The sequence below is a fragment of the Atta colombica genome, unplaced genomic scaffold, assembly GCF_001594045.1.
Source record: "Atta colombica isolate Treedump-2 unplaced genomic scaffold, Acol1.0 scaffold89, whole genome shotgun sequence".
Taxonomy (NCBI): domain Eukaryota; kingdom Metazoa; phylum Arthropoda; class Insecta; order Hymenoptera; family Formicidae; genus Atta; species Atta colombica.
The window spans coordinates 1,110,437-1,123,631 of NW_017259582.1; the positions used below are offsets into that span (position 1 = coordinate 1,110,437).

General features: G+C 30.6%; 1 protein-coding gene across 1 annotated transcript in view; it reads right to left on the reverse strand.

Moving 5' to 3' along the window:
- Positions 1–919: 919 nt before the first annotated feature.
- The window catches only part of LOC108693201 (profilin), a 24,160-nt gene continuing 11,884 nt past the window's right edge, over positions 920–13,195 (reverse strand). The window contains exon 3 of the mRNA XM_018202015.1: positions 920–2,474. The gene's annotated coding sequence lies outside the window, so the exon portion shown is untranslated. The remainder of the gene's footprint in view (positions 2,475–13,195) is intronic.

Sequence of the window (13,195 nt, forward strand, 5' to 3'; positions counted from 1 at the left end):
AAGAGAGACATAGAACGAGAGAGTTTTAAGCCTCGTTTGAAGTTAAACTAACGTTGGTGCAATCGAACTTAAAGCCGAGAGAGAAGGAGATATAGAAGTAGAGAGTTTCGAGCCTTGCTTAAAGTCAAAATAACGTTGGTCGGGTCTTAATTTTTTTATGACAAAGGCATGCCAGATTTCAAACCTAATTTGCCCATCCCACCGTTCCTGAATCCATAATAGTGAGATCTTCACGCAAAAGATCATCATACGCCACATTTTTTCAATCAAAAAAACCATGCACTCGCATCGCTTACGAATGTCTATGATGTACTAAAATATAATACTGAAACGAGCGTGACTCTACTCTATGCCACCTTCATTAATAGCACTTTCCCTTGACTGCACTGCCCACCAATGCAACACTTAGATAGTGTAGCATGTTTCCATGACAAGTGATAGGTAAATTCATTCGGTGTTAACGTGCTTCCGTGGCATGATGGTGATGCATGTTTTATATATAAAATACGATTTTGCTACACCGTCTCAAAAAAACGGTGTAGAGCGATTGACATTTAAAATTTGAAAACAGAAATCAAATAAGAGCAAGATTTTAGCGCAATAATGAAGTAGTATACTATTTCAATACAGTGCTTACATACAATTGATGCAGTGCAAGGCTATCCAGTGCATCCCAAGAGAGAATATTTATAAGTGATCCAAGAGTGTTCCAAGTGGATCTTGATCCTTTTCTACTTATACTGCGCAAGTGCAGTAAATAATAGAATACATTCTTGTAAAAAAGGTTTAATAATATATTTAAAGTTTATATATTTACGTTATAGTATATATACGTTAAATATATTTCATTAAAGTATAGATTAGATCCTTTAATTTAATCTAATCTTTTGTTTCAATTTGATGCAATATACATCTCCCAGAGACAATTCGGCGCCAATTTGTAGTACTGAAACTTTTAGCCAAGTTACATTAAAAAGACAAAGACCACATAGAATCCTCTTCGTCAGTTCATAAAATGATAACTGTTATGCTGATTCTACAATGAGTCGGTAGTCCTAAGTCTTATTGGTGAAGTTGATCAATAGCCAACTTGTACGAGTAATGCTGATTTGGCCAACTCCATCGATTAAGATTAAGACTTCAGACTACCAACTCAATGTAGAATCAGCATTAAGAATACCTCTGTCGTTTTAAATTGTGATAAAAATATACTTAATCGATGCATTTTCCCGTAAAAATAAAGATTTGATAAGAAAAAAGTGTCGCTTTATCCTGCAAACTGAGATATTAATCTCAAAAAGTTAAAGTTGACAATTATTCAGGAAATCTGTTCGGAAATCTGTCAACTATGAAATAGTGTGATATGAACTTGATTTTCATATCAAAATTTGAGATGACTGGGGTATTCTTAATATTTACCCGAGAAACTAGCGTCAGCGCTCGTTCCAGTATTATGGGCTGCGTTCAGCAGAGAAAATTGATCAGTTAACATTGAATGATTCTTGAGATATGACTGGTTCCTTCTGATTTTTAGATCCAGTAAAGAACTAAAGGTAAAAGCCGATCATATCAAAGAATCACTAAGCGTCAACTGATTTTCTCTACTGAATGTAGCCATTATACTTCGATGCTATGATGTCTATGATGACGTCTTGTAACGTGCGTCATCAGCTCTCACACGGATAGCGGCGGTTCTCCCACCGATCGATCGTCAAAACCGTCATCGATTCTTGTCATCACTCCTCGCGACGCGTCGGCGTCTCAGATGTGATCTCGCATCTCTCTCGCGCGTCACAGCCGTCGAAACTCGCATTGCTGCGCGATTATTACAGGGGTTGGGAGCAGATAGAGAGCAGATGTGGCAAATGACATCGATATTAGTATCGATATCGATAAGACGCCGAAGTTTCCCCACAATCTCCGACGCTCGTACGCGTCACAGGACATAACACGATGACAGAACACGAGACACGCGTATACCTATTCACATGTATCTATGATGCTTAAGTACGTATACGTGTATGATCGAGAAGACAAGAGAACGGAGAACGAAAGGAGAAGAGAGAAACAATACAGGTTTATGATAAAAATGTATGATAAAAAGCATAGGAAAAAGAGGAAGAAGGAGAAGGCTGCGTCGTTGTATATATGGTACGTGCGTTTACTCAGTAATATTTAATATGAACTCGCGCGTGTCTTTCTTTCCGTTCTCTACGTCGCGTCAAAGAAACAAAAATTGAGAAAAGAATAATGACTGGAGCAGTAATGGTAGATGCGCTGTTCTCGGCTGTATATTTGTTACTGCTGTTGCTGCTGTTGTCACTGCATTTTCATCGTGAGTCGCGCGGCAGGGCGTGCGGCAATTCCGGGGCAACTCGTGCGGTATGGCGCATGTTCCATTCGCTGTTCATTAAAATAATCGATCGTATCGTTTATTATTAATATTAGATATTTATGTTGGGTCCCAGAGGTTACTGTAACAGAAAGCAAGTTGCAGGTTAGTAGACTATGGGACATCATTAAGCTTACACTCGTTTCTGCACTCATTCTTACTTGCGATAGTAAGATTATAATTATAAAAAAAATACGGTGAAAAAAATACTTTGCAAATTAAACATATTTTGTCTTATAGAAGCAATATTTTGTCACAAGACTTTTTTTTTATTTATGTTTATCCGTTATTTTAAATTTCTAAAGAAGTATACAATATTGAGAATTAAAATTTCAGTCGCAACGTTGGTGCGACACGTTATATAATATTTTTCGCAATAAGTTATTTAAGATACTATTAACATTTTGATCAAAGTGCATGATGCATCTATATATTATAATTTTCTTTATTATTCAAAACAATGATACGCCATGCGCAATTTGGAACGCACCCCATGATTGCGTTGCATTTTTAACCCAGTAATCGGCGCGCAATTAAAAAAAAACTGAAAAAAATGCATTTAAAATGTACATAGAAATATTATTAATAAAGTTCGGACATTCGTACATGATCACAATGCGCGTGTGGAGAACCGCTTCGTGCTTCGTTTAGCTATGTTGAGTAGCCATGCGCCAACCAAAATGTTGCTATCTCGTTTTAGCAAGCACTTGATTCATTCGCACGTACAGCGGTTCATTGCGCATGCTCCGTAATCGTGCATGAATATATTAAGAACACATTTTTACGTCAATTTGTGTGACGATTTTAGCACTAATGTGTATTAAGTGCATTCAATCAAATTCGTTGTTAATTTAAATGATTAGATTTTTCTAATACAGGATATCCGAAAAGTGCTGGAATTTTAAGATTTAAAAATTAAGCGTTTCTGAAAGAAATGTTTCATACTTCATATATATTTATAAAATTTGAAGTGGCGCATTAAACAAAAATACCAATGTGACCTTGGCTAATGATATTAAAGTTATATAAAAATCACCTTCAAATTTTCAAATGGAAATCTACATTGAAATTATCTTGTTAACAAGTAATCGCGTGAATAAAGTCAAGTGTCTAATTTTTAAAAATATAACAAAAGATAATATAATAAAAAAGTATCGTATTTCTATTTTCTTTCAGTTCTTTAAATAATAATTAGAAGCTATATCCGCAAAGAAAAAGTTTTGCTGTTATAGCAAACTGTAATTGTTATATATTTGATGTAAAAATTTTATCAATTATTTGATATTACAGCAAATATGAATTATACTGAAAAATACAATTCATTATTAAATAATTTTGTTTATAAGAATGAATCTGCTTCTAAAGCAAATTTAATCTGCTATTAAAATAAATATGTTTTGTTATACCAAGTAAAACAATTTGTTATTAGAATTACAATAATTTACAGAGACTAGCATAGAATTATTTTCAACAAATAAAATTTATATTCTCAATCAATTTTTACTTCCTATACATATAGAGACTAATGACATAGCTGTGTTTTTTAAAATCAAATATTTTTTCTGTACATACTAAATCACATAATAGTTAATAAATTTAAAAAATAATTAATAAATTTACATATCATTTTTAATAGCAAATTAAGTTACTAGCATTTTGTACTCGTTTTCAGTTGATTGTCAAAAACAAATATGCAATGTACTCAGACTCGAACGCAATTGAACAATTATGAAAATGTGTAAAGAGACGTCTTGTGCCTCAATTCTTAGAAAAAATGTTTATCGTCACCATATTGCCAACTAGAGACCCAAACAAACGCACAAGTGACGTGATTAGTCATCGACGTAAACTGATATCAAGCTAAAACGCTTGCCGAGAATTATCCGTCCATGAGTCATGCGGAATTCGCGTGTCGTGTTGCGTCGCCTGAAAGTCAAGCGCTGAACTTCATCGCGTGTCATTAAAATCTTTCATTCCTTGTTCCTACGATTGGGAAGATTCTGATAACTCTTTGATGATACGATATAACAATACTTTTCAAAAGTATTCCAAACGCTAAGAATAATGATGAAAACAAATTGAGCAAATAATTTTTAGAATTATTAACAAAAATGGATTGAATTTAAATAATGAAATTAAATTAATTCAAAATTAAATTAATTAATTTAATATTAACTTATTATTATTATTATTATTATTATTATTATTATTATTAATTGAGCGTGTATTACATGGATTTTATTAAAGTTAAATGAACTTATATCAGAAAAAATTTGTACTTAAATGTTTAACATAATTTCATAAGAACAAATTTTGTATATTAATATATTATAATTTTTGTATGAAAATTTTATATTTTCTATTATGAAACTAATAGTATTTATAATTCGATAGCTCGAACTTATAGAATCATCTAGAATTGTTCATATTGTTTTTTGCAAGATATAATTATACAAATAATTCAATCAATGTCACTAAAATTATCCAAATCGTGTACTCTTTGATTACACATGAATGACGAATCAATGATCAGAAAAATTGCGTCCAATGATTTCTACTTGTGAGCCAAAATTTTTATTTTTATTTAGGAAAATGTGATTTAAAGAGTGTTAGTTTCAAAATTGCCATTCCATACACTTTTTTTAATAATAGATTTTTTGATCAATTTGTATTTATCTTTAACCCTTGATTGCATCATAGATCTTTTAGATCCGAAAAAAGTTTTAATTAATTGGCATTTCATATATGGTTGAGACTTTCAATTGTAGCTAAATTCATTTTGAACTTTCCCCTAATAATCGCCATATTTTATGGCGGTATTTTACTTGAATGTTCAAATGGGAAAAAAATGCTTGAAAAATCTAGTTTGGAATCGGATGATGTAGATTCGTAAGTTCTTCATCAATATTTGCAATTGAATATTTATTGAAAAAAATAATTTTGTTTATAGAAAATGTTTTTTAAAGATGAAAATGTGAAAAATGACTGTTAGCTGTATTTACTTCGTATAGAGTAAAATCGTAAGTAAAAAATGATGAATTTTTTGCAAAATATTTAATTGATATTTTATAAAATTAATATTTTATTATTTGAAATGCTAAAAATTTTTATTTAACTTTTGTGATAAAATATAAAGACAAGTGTACGCATTCGAAAAGAAATAGAAATAGTGGCTATTTTCAGAAAAGCATATCATTCGATGATGATGTCATTCGATGAGCATATCTCAAAATACTTCAACTTCATTCATTGAAATAATTACATTTTTTTAAATCAAATGTTATAACGTATTTTTTCTTACAATTTGTGATATCCTCTTTTTTGGAAAAAAAATCGGTATTTAGTCTTGTTTTTTGCATTTTTTCATAAAGATTTGATTTTCTTCTTCAGTATTCTGTATTAGTTTATCCCTATAAAAAGTAACATACGAAAAGTAATATGCAAAAAAAGTTATATTATTTATTTCGACATTTTGCAAGAAAAATTTTAATGTTTTGCTTCTGATATCATAGTTTGTCTACTATACAAACAAAAGTTCTGGCCGAGCCCAGTTTTTCATTGCCAAAAAATGTAAAATTACTAACATTCTGTAAAGTTCTTTTCACAAGACTAGATAAGAGAGATTCTCTTTAGATCAAGTGTTTAAATAAAGAATATTCAACCTAAATTTTTCTATTAAGAAAATTAATGGGATGAATAGCATTAAGAATATTTTATTCTAGATTTTAGAATTTTTCATCTAAGAATAAAATATTTTTTTCTAAAGAATAAATATGATTGGCTCTATATCGAGAAGTAATAGCATTGAATATAGAAATCTTTTCTGCACATATGTTATTTGTAAATAAAAAATGTGAATAAAATAAAATAATCAGATCACTTTAAGATGCTTATAAAAATGATCGAAAGCTCCTATTCTTACTTGCCCTCCTAGCAAATCATGAATATAACAACTACATAATATATAAATGTTAGTAGTTATATCAATTATAACAGTTATATCTATGATTAGGATAAATAACAAATAGTCATAAAAGACACGAAATAAAAATAAGCGACGCATGCACATTAAGCAAATAATATCATATGCTTTTTAGGACTATTTATTGACTATCAGGGCAGATAAAGATAGCTTTCGATCATTTTTACAAATGTTAAAAAGTAATCTCATTATTTTATTTTATACAAATTCTCTTTATTTACCAATAGCATGCAAGGAACTTCAACACATCATTTCTCGCTTATAATGTTACGATCTAATATGATAGTAGCGACGGGAAAACAATAGAGAAATGGGACCCTCTCTCAAAATCGATAAAAGTTGAATAAAAGTTAAATTTTAAGAGCGAAAATTTATCAATATCTTCCCGTATCTATTTGTAAACTTTTTCTTTGCTGTCGATTATAATTTACGTGAATTACAAGAACATAAATATACATGAATGCTTAAAACAATTCAACCAAAGGGAGAACATTTTTTCCGATTGCAGAAGCATTTTGATGAGCGCGCGGGAAAACGCATATTGGCACAATAGGAGCATACGCGAATGTCCGCGGGACAAGTATTGAGTGACAAACCGATAATGATAAGCGCGTAGCGACGTGGGATGCAAGCTTACTGGTTAAATCGAAGTGATCATACGAGGGGAATCATGAATAAATGTCGCGTTAATCCAACATGCACAAATAGTGATGGATCTAATATAAAACATATTGAATCATTTTGAATATATGAAATTCTGGAATAATTCGAATATTTCACAAATTATATAATAAATAAAAAATTAAGAACTTTGTATTTGAAAAACCAAGGCTCTTGAATATTTGGAAAATATGTCTTTATTTATATATACCATATATTGGATTGTCCGGAAAGTGCCGATTTTGAAGGAAAATTGAAACGCAGATTTAAATTTTAGTATACATTTATTAAATTATATAGGTGCCATTCTGTTCTACCTTTCTCCATCTTTCAGGCAACTTGAAAATTCCGTCCTTTCAGAATCTCTCAGGTTTTTCAGCGAAAAACTTTTCTAAGTGATTTTTTACCTCGATCAAAAAGTTGAAGCTTTTTCCATTAAGGGAATTTTGTAATGATCGAAATAGGTGGAAATCAGAGGACGCGAGGTGAATATGGTGGATGGAGTAGAACATCCCAATCGAGCTGCAACAACTTTTGTCGAGTTATCAAGACACATGAGGCCGCGCATTGTCCTGATGAAACACGACGCTTTTCCGATTCGCTATTTCTGGATTTTGCTTTTTGTTCAATTGCTGTCTTTAATTCGTCTAATTGGGAACAATACTTCTCTGAATTTATCGTCTCGTTGTTTGGTAAAAGCTCATAATACAGGATTCCTTTCCAATCCCACTAGACAGAGAGCATGACCTTCTTTGAATGAAAACCGGCTTTTGGGGCTAAAGGTGGTTCATTCCGCTTTTCCAAGATCTTTTTCGCTCAACATTATTGTAAATGATCCATTTTTCATTCCCCGTCACTAGTTGCTTCAAAAATGGTGTCTTTTATAGAGCGAGGAATTTCACAAATGGAAATACGATCCATCAGATTTTTCTCCGTTAAATCGGGGAACCCATACATCAAAATGGTTTATATAGCCAAGCTTCACAAAATGCTCGTGAATTTTAACATATTCAATATTTCTGCTAATTTACGTGTCGTATAGCGTGGATTATTCTCGCTCAGTGTTTTAATCTGATCTGTAGTGGAGGGCCTACCCGGGCGTCCTTGATCTTCAAGATTGAAATCACCAATTTTAAACCTAGCAAACCACTTCCGCACAGTTCTTTCAGCTACAGCACCTTCGCCGTAAACAGCGCATATCTTGTTTGCCGCTTGTGTGGCATTTTTGCTTTTCCGATAAAAGAAAAGCATTAAATACCTAAAATGCACTTTGTTTTCTTCATATTCAAAGGCGTATAAAACTAATAAAAATTAACGTATCGCAACCAAATTTTTTTTCAAGTATGCCTGAAGTACCGTCTTTTACGATATGTACGCATGTCATTTGTTTTCAATCGTTCTGATATATTCAGACCTGTCCTTACGCCACCTCAATCAAAAATCGGCACGAACTTTCCGGATAACCCTCTGTGTGTGTATGTGTGTGTGTGTGTGTGTGTGTGTGTGTGTGTGTGTGTGCGTGCGTGCGTGCGTGCGTGCGTGCGTGCGTGCGTGCGTGCGTGCGTGTGTGTTTGTGTGTAATAACGCTTTATTATTATTTCGTTCTCTGTCTTAAGCATATTCAATTTCTGAGATAAATTTATTTGAATATAGAGTATCCCACCACCCTATGTCGTGTTTAAGCATTTTTAAGCTAATTTAGAAACGAAAATCCTAATATGAATATCGAGAATATAATAATTTTTAAATTAGTAATGATTAAATGGGCTTTCTAAAATAAGCCATTATCTAAATTTTAAGAGGCTTTTTACCTTTGACAGCTTCAAAAAAATCAATTTTTTACTCATTTATATTTTTACATGTATAGAATATCTCTAAAAAAGAATTGTTTGAAACTCGCAATATTAATGAAGCTCAATACGTAAGAGCGCACGAGGCCCTCCAAGCACTAGAGCAGCGCTTGCGTAATGCTTCAGGTTACACAGAAGAAACCAATAGATGTTATAATCTATTCTTTAATGGCTCATAGAATTTCTAAAGGCTCATAGAAATTGATTGCTATTTTCTGTAACTCTGATACACCACACCTAATAAAAACTTAATTTATTCAGTATTATTTACTATGTTTAAGAAATGAACTATACCAATAAACTTTGTACTGTCTACTATTACAAAAAAATATTAGAAATCCGAAATATTTTTTATTTTTCGTATTAAAAAAAGCTTTTTAAAACTCTTACATTGCTATACAAGATAAACTGTACAAAGAATACAAGAATTAAGCACTTGTATTTGGTTATACAAGTATTATACTCCATTCTTTTTTTTTTAAGTTGTTTTTAAATTGTTTTTTTAAGCCCTTAGGAACTAGCCTATTCGGCTTAACATCTTATCTTTATATCTCAATCATTCTCTTTTTTACGTCTAACATATAATACATTCTACAGGAGTAGATAGTACTCTCAGACATCTCAGATACAACTTTTAATCATACAAATGGAGTAAGTTCCTTTTAAGTAAATTTTCTGCGTATGTATGACGCGGATAGGATCGAACCCGGATCCACGAATTGCTAATCTGCGGACTGAGTAACGAGCCACCCGGCGCTTTACATTCCTTCTTTACTATTCCTTTACATTTATGTAAATAAACATTAAGCTTTTTGCAATCTTTATAATAATCATTCTATGTGGATTATGATATATGATTGCACTATTCACTACATTGACAAATCGATTCAACTGACTGTAACTATTAACAGTAGGAAATCATAACACAATACCAGAGTTGGGTAAGTTAATGTTTTTTTTAAACTAAATTAAGTTAATGGCTTATAAAATCAATAAAATTAATTTAAAAGTTGAAGGAATAAAGAATTAACTTAATAAAAGTTAAGATTAAATTCATTTAAGTTTAAAAAAAAGTTAATTTTGAAAAAAATTATTTTTGAGACCAAAATGTCCTAATTTTTCTTAAAATGAAATTACTTTAAATAACTCTTACAAATAGATTATTAGGCAAATTTAATTTTATATCCACATCTAAGTTATTTATTTAAAATAAGAATCACACCATAAAATTTTTTTTTGTCAAAATCTTGCGAGAGAGAAGGAAAGAATATATGTTTGCATTATTTCTCTTTCTTTAACTTTCATCTAACTTTCTTTAATTTCTGAAATGACTTTATGCATGTTTACGATTACATTTACTAGACTTTGTTATAAAAATTTAGAAAATGGATGAATATGCAACTCTGTTCTACAACAATTCTTCATTTAAGGTTCATTTCATATTTATGTTGCTGAAATATAACATTTGTGATATCTAAAATTAGTGTGATTCAAATATAAGCGGGAATTGACAAAATCTAGCGAGTCAATAAAAACTTACCATATGGTGTGACTCTTATTATAGAGTCTCTCATCATAAAATCATTGAACTTTTTCTAAATTAATTCTCTAATATTTAAGACTTTATAGAAAAAAAAATATTAGCATTAAGAAAGACAGAAAAATTTTCAATTTAAAAAAAGTTAATAAATTAAAGTTTAAAAGTAATTAAATTAAGTTAAAAGTTATTGCATTTAAAATTACTAAGTTAACTAAGTTAAGTTAAAAGTTATTAACTTTTTAACTTTTTTTTTAACTTTTTAACTTTTAACGTTTCAACTAGTTATTACCTAATCCACAATATTAATAATAATATTAAAGGCATATAACAATGTATGCACATTACTACACTCCTATTTTTCTGACTTCTGCGGCGTCCTCATAAATCCTCACGCGACGTAAATATCCGGCGTAGTTACCCTATACTACTTATATAGTTTAGAAGAGAGAAAGTAGAAAACCGTTAGAACTGCTTGAATCTCGTTCTTTGTTATGTATAGCGTCAATTGCATAGTGTATATTTCAAAATAAGAAAACCTTTAAAATTGTTAATACTCAATGTAAAAGATAAATAGCAAAGATATATGCCGACTAAAATGACAGGCAATGCATGAAGGTCATAAATCGTGTGTCGCATTTTTCTCTAAAGAAGCCAGGATAATTATTTACAATGACGGACACTTTATCGAGTAACTTACATTGTCGATTAACATACACTATCAAGATCCTGAGTGACCTCCAGGTTTTAGCTGTCGTTCGTTGCTTTTTAAAAAATTATAAACAAAAAAAGTTTAAAAAATAACGTCTTATTTCTGCTATATATAATATTAAAAACCTTACACTTTCCCTTTCGCTTCGCATTGTAAAGCCCATTCTACAATAGCAGTAGTGGATTAAAAAGTAGGCATAGAAATTGACTAATCATAATTGATTATCCTTCTTACATTCGATTATGATGTTTGATTTCTACGACTACTCCTTAATCCACTACTGTCACTACTGCTACTACCCATTGTAGAATGGGCTTAAAGTATATGCATGGGGGCATTATATGCTGCCTCCCTGCAAGGAGGACGGGGGAGGGATGATGAAAATCTCCCCCCCTCCCAAAAAATCTAACCCATATTTTAATGTGAGATAGCCATGCAAAGCGAGGACCATAATAGACAACGTTCGAATAATCCTGAGTGAGATAAAATATTTATTCTTTTTGCACGAAAATATTTAACGGCATGTATGCAAAGATAAGACAGAAGTGGACCGCCATATACATTATAGTATGTGCAACCAGGTAACAATCATATTAGTACGTATTAGTACGGTATTAGTACGTACTAACCTAAATTCTCCAATTACTCTGAACAGTCAATGGGCGTTCAAGTCGATAAGTGGTTAACCTGCTTGCCAAGCAAATGAATATGATTGGTTATTACTTCTAGATCCAACCAATCACATTCAATCATTCGGTGAGTAGGTTAGTAACTTTGTCCGACGCCCAATAACTCATGGTATCCTATGAACCATATGCCCCGATCTTCTCTATTTTAATTATTAGTGAGAATAATGTATATCGATTTAGCTTCGTAAATTTTAACGATGTATACATATATTTTGATGTAATCTACATCAATTTTTATATTCTTAATTATTTTCAACATTTTAATAGAATAATTATTAAAAAAATGTACATATCGGTAATTTGATATAAGTGCATTAGAGTTAAATAAGAATTTGACATGTTTAACTTTACTTCAATATTTAATTCTTTTTGTGTCAAAAATAATCTATTTACTTCCAATATTATCACAAAAATATTTATCAAACAAGGCAAATAAACATATAAGTTATAAATTTATCTCGACAACTGACATTTCATATTTAATATCTTGCTAATGAAATTAATATTTTGATATGTTCCAATATAATTAATTATGTATATAATGTACAAATACAATACATTCTGTAGAAGCAAAAACAATTTTTTAATAATAAAAAATTATCATTGCATATTGATATTATAATCTTAATGTAGTTAATAGGACCCCCCGTGATTCTTTACTATTTGTCATATCATCATGTTTAAACGAAATGTCAACTCTGTAATAAAGTTTAATCGTTAATAATTTTAAAACTATTATAGTCTCGACATTTTTATATTCAGATTTTCATCTCTAAATTACCTCAAAAATACGCCTTTAAGAAATGCGACAATGGCAAGATACCTCGTATATATTACAATTTATTAGATGTATTACTTCAATATCTAACTCTGAGCAAGTGGCGCTTCTGTTATTTTGTTAATTGATTTTACTCATTTCCTTTCATTTTTAATAATTTGAAACGTTCCAGATATTCAGACATTTTCGATGCAAAAATTATCTAAAGATTCAAAACTTTCAAATTTTCAAAATTTTTAAGAATTTCTATTTCGAATAATATTCGAAGTAATTCGATACGTGAATATATTTAAATTATTTTAAAAGTGTTTAAAAAAATTCGATCGTCTACAGATTATAATATACCAACGACAATTGATTATTAATAATGAAATAAGATATGTACATACATTTTATTTCAATTCGTTTGTGTTTTCGGAAATAATTAAATTTTATCGTATGCCATGCGCATAAAAAGAGCAAGACTGGAAGTTTATATTATGGTTTGAAAAGGACTGCTAGGGATAAATTTAAAGGAAATGCAATAATGTATGATTAATCCTTTCGCGCCTTCATGAAAGGGAAAATCAAATTTCTCTATATATAAATATATAAT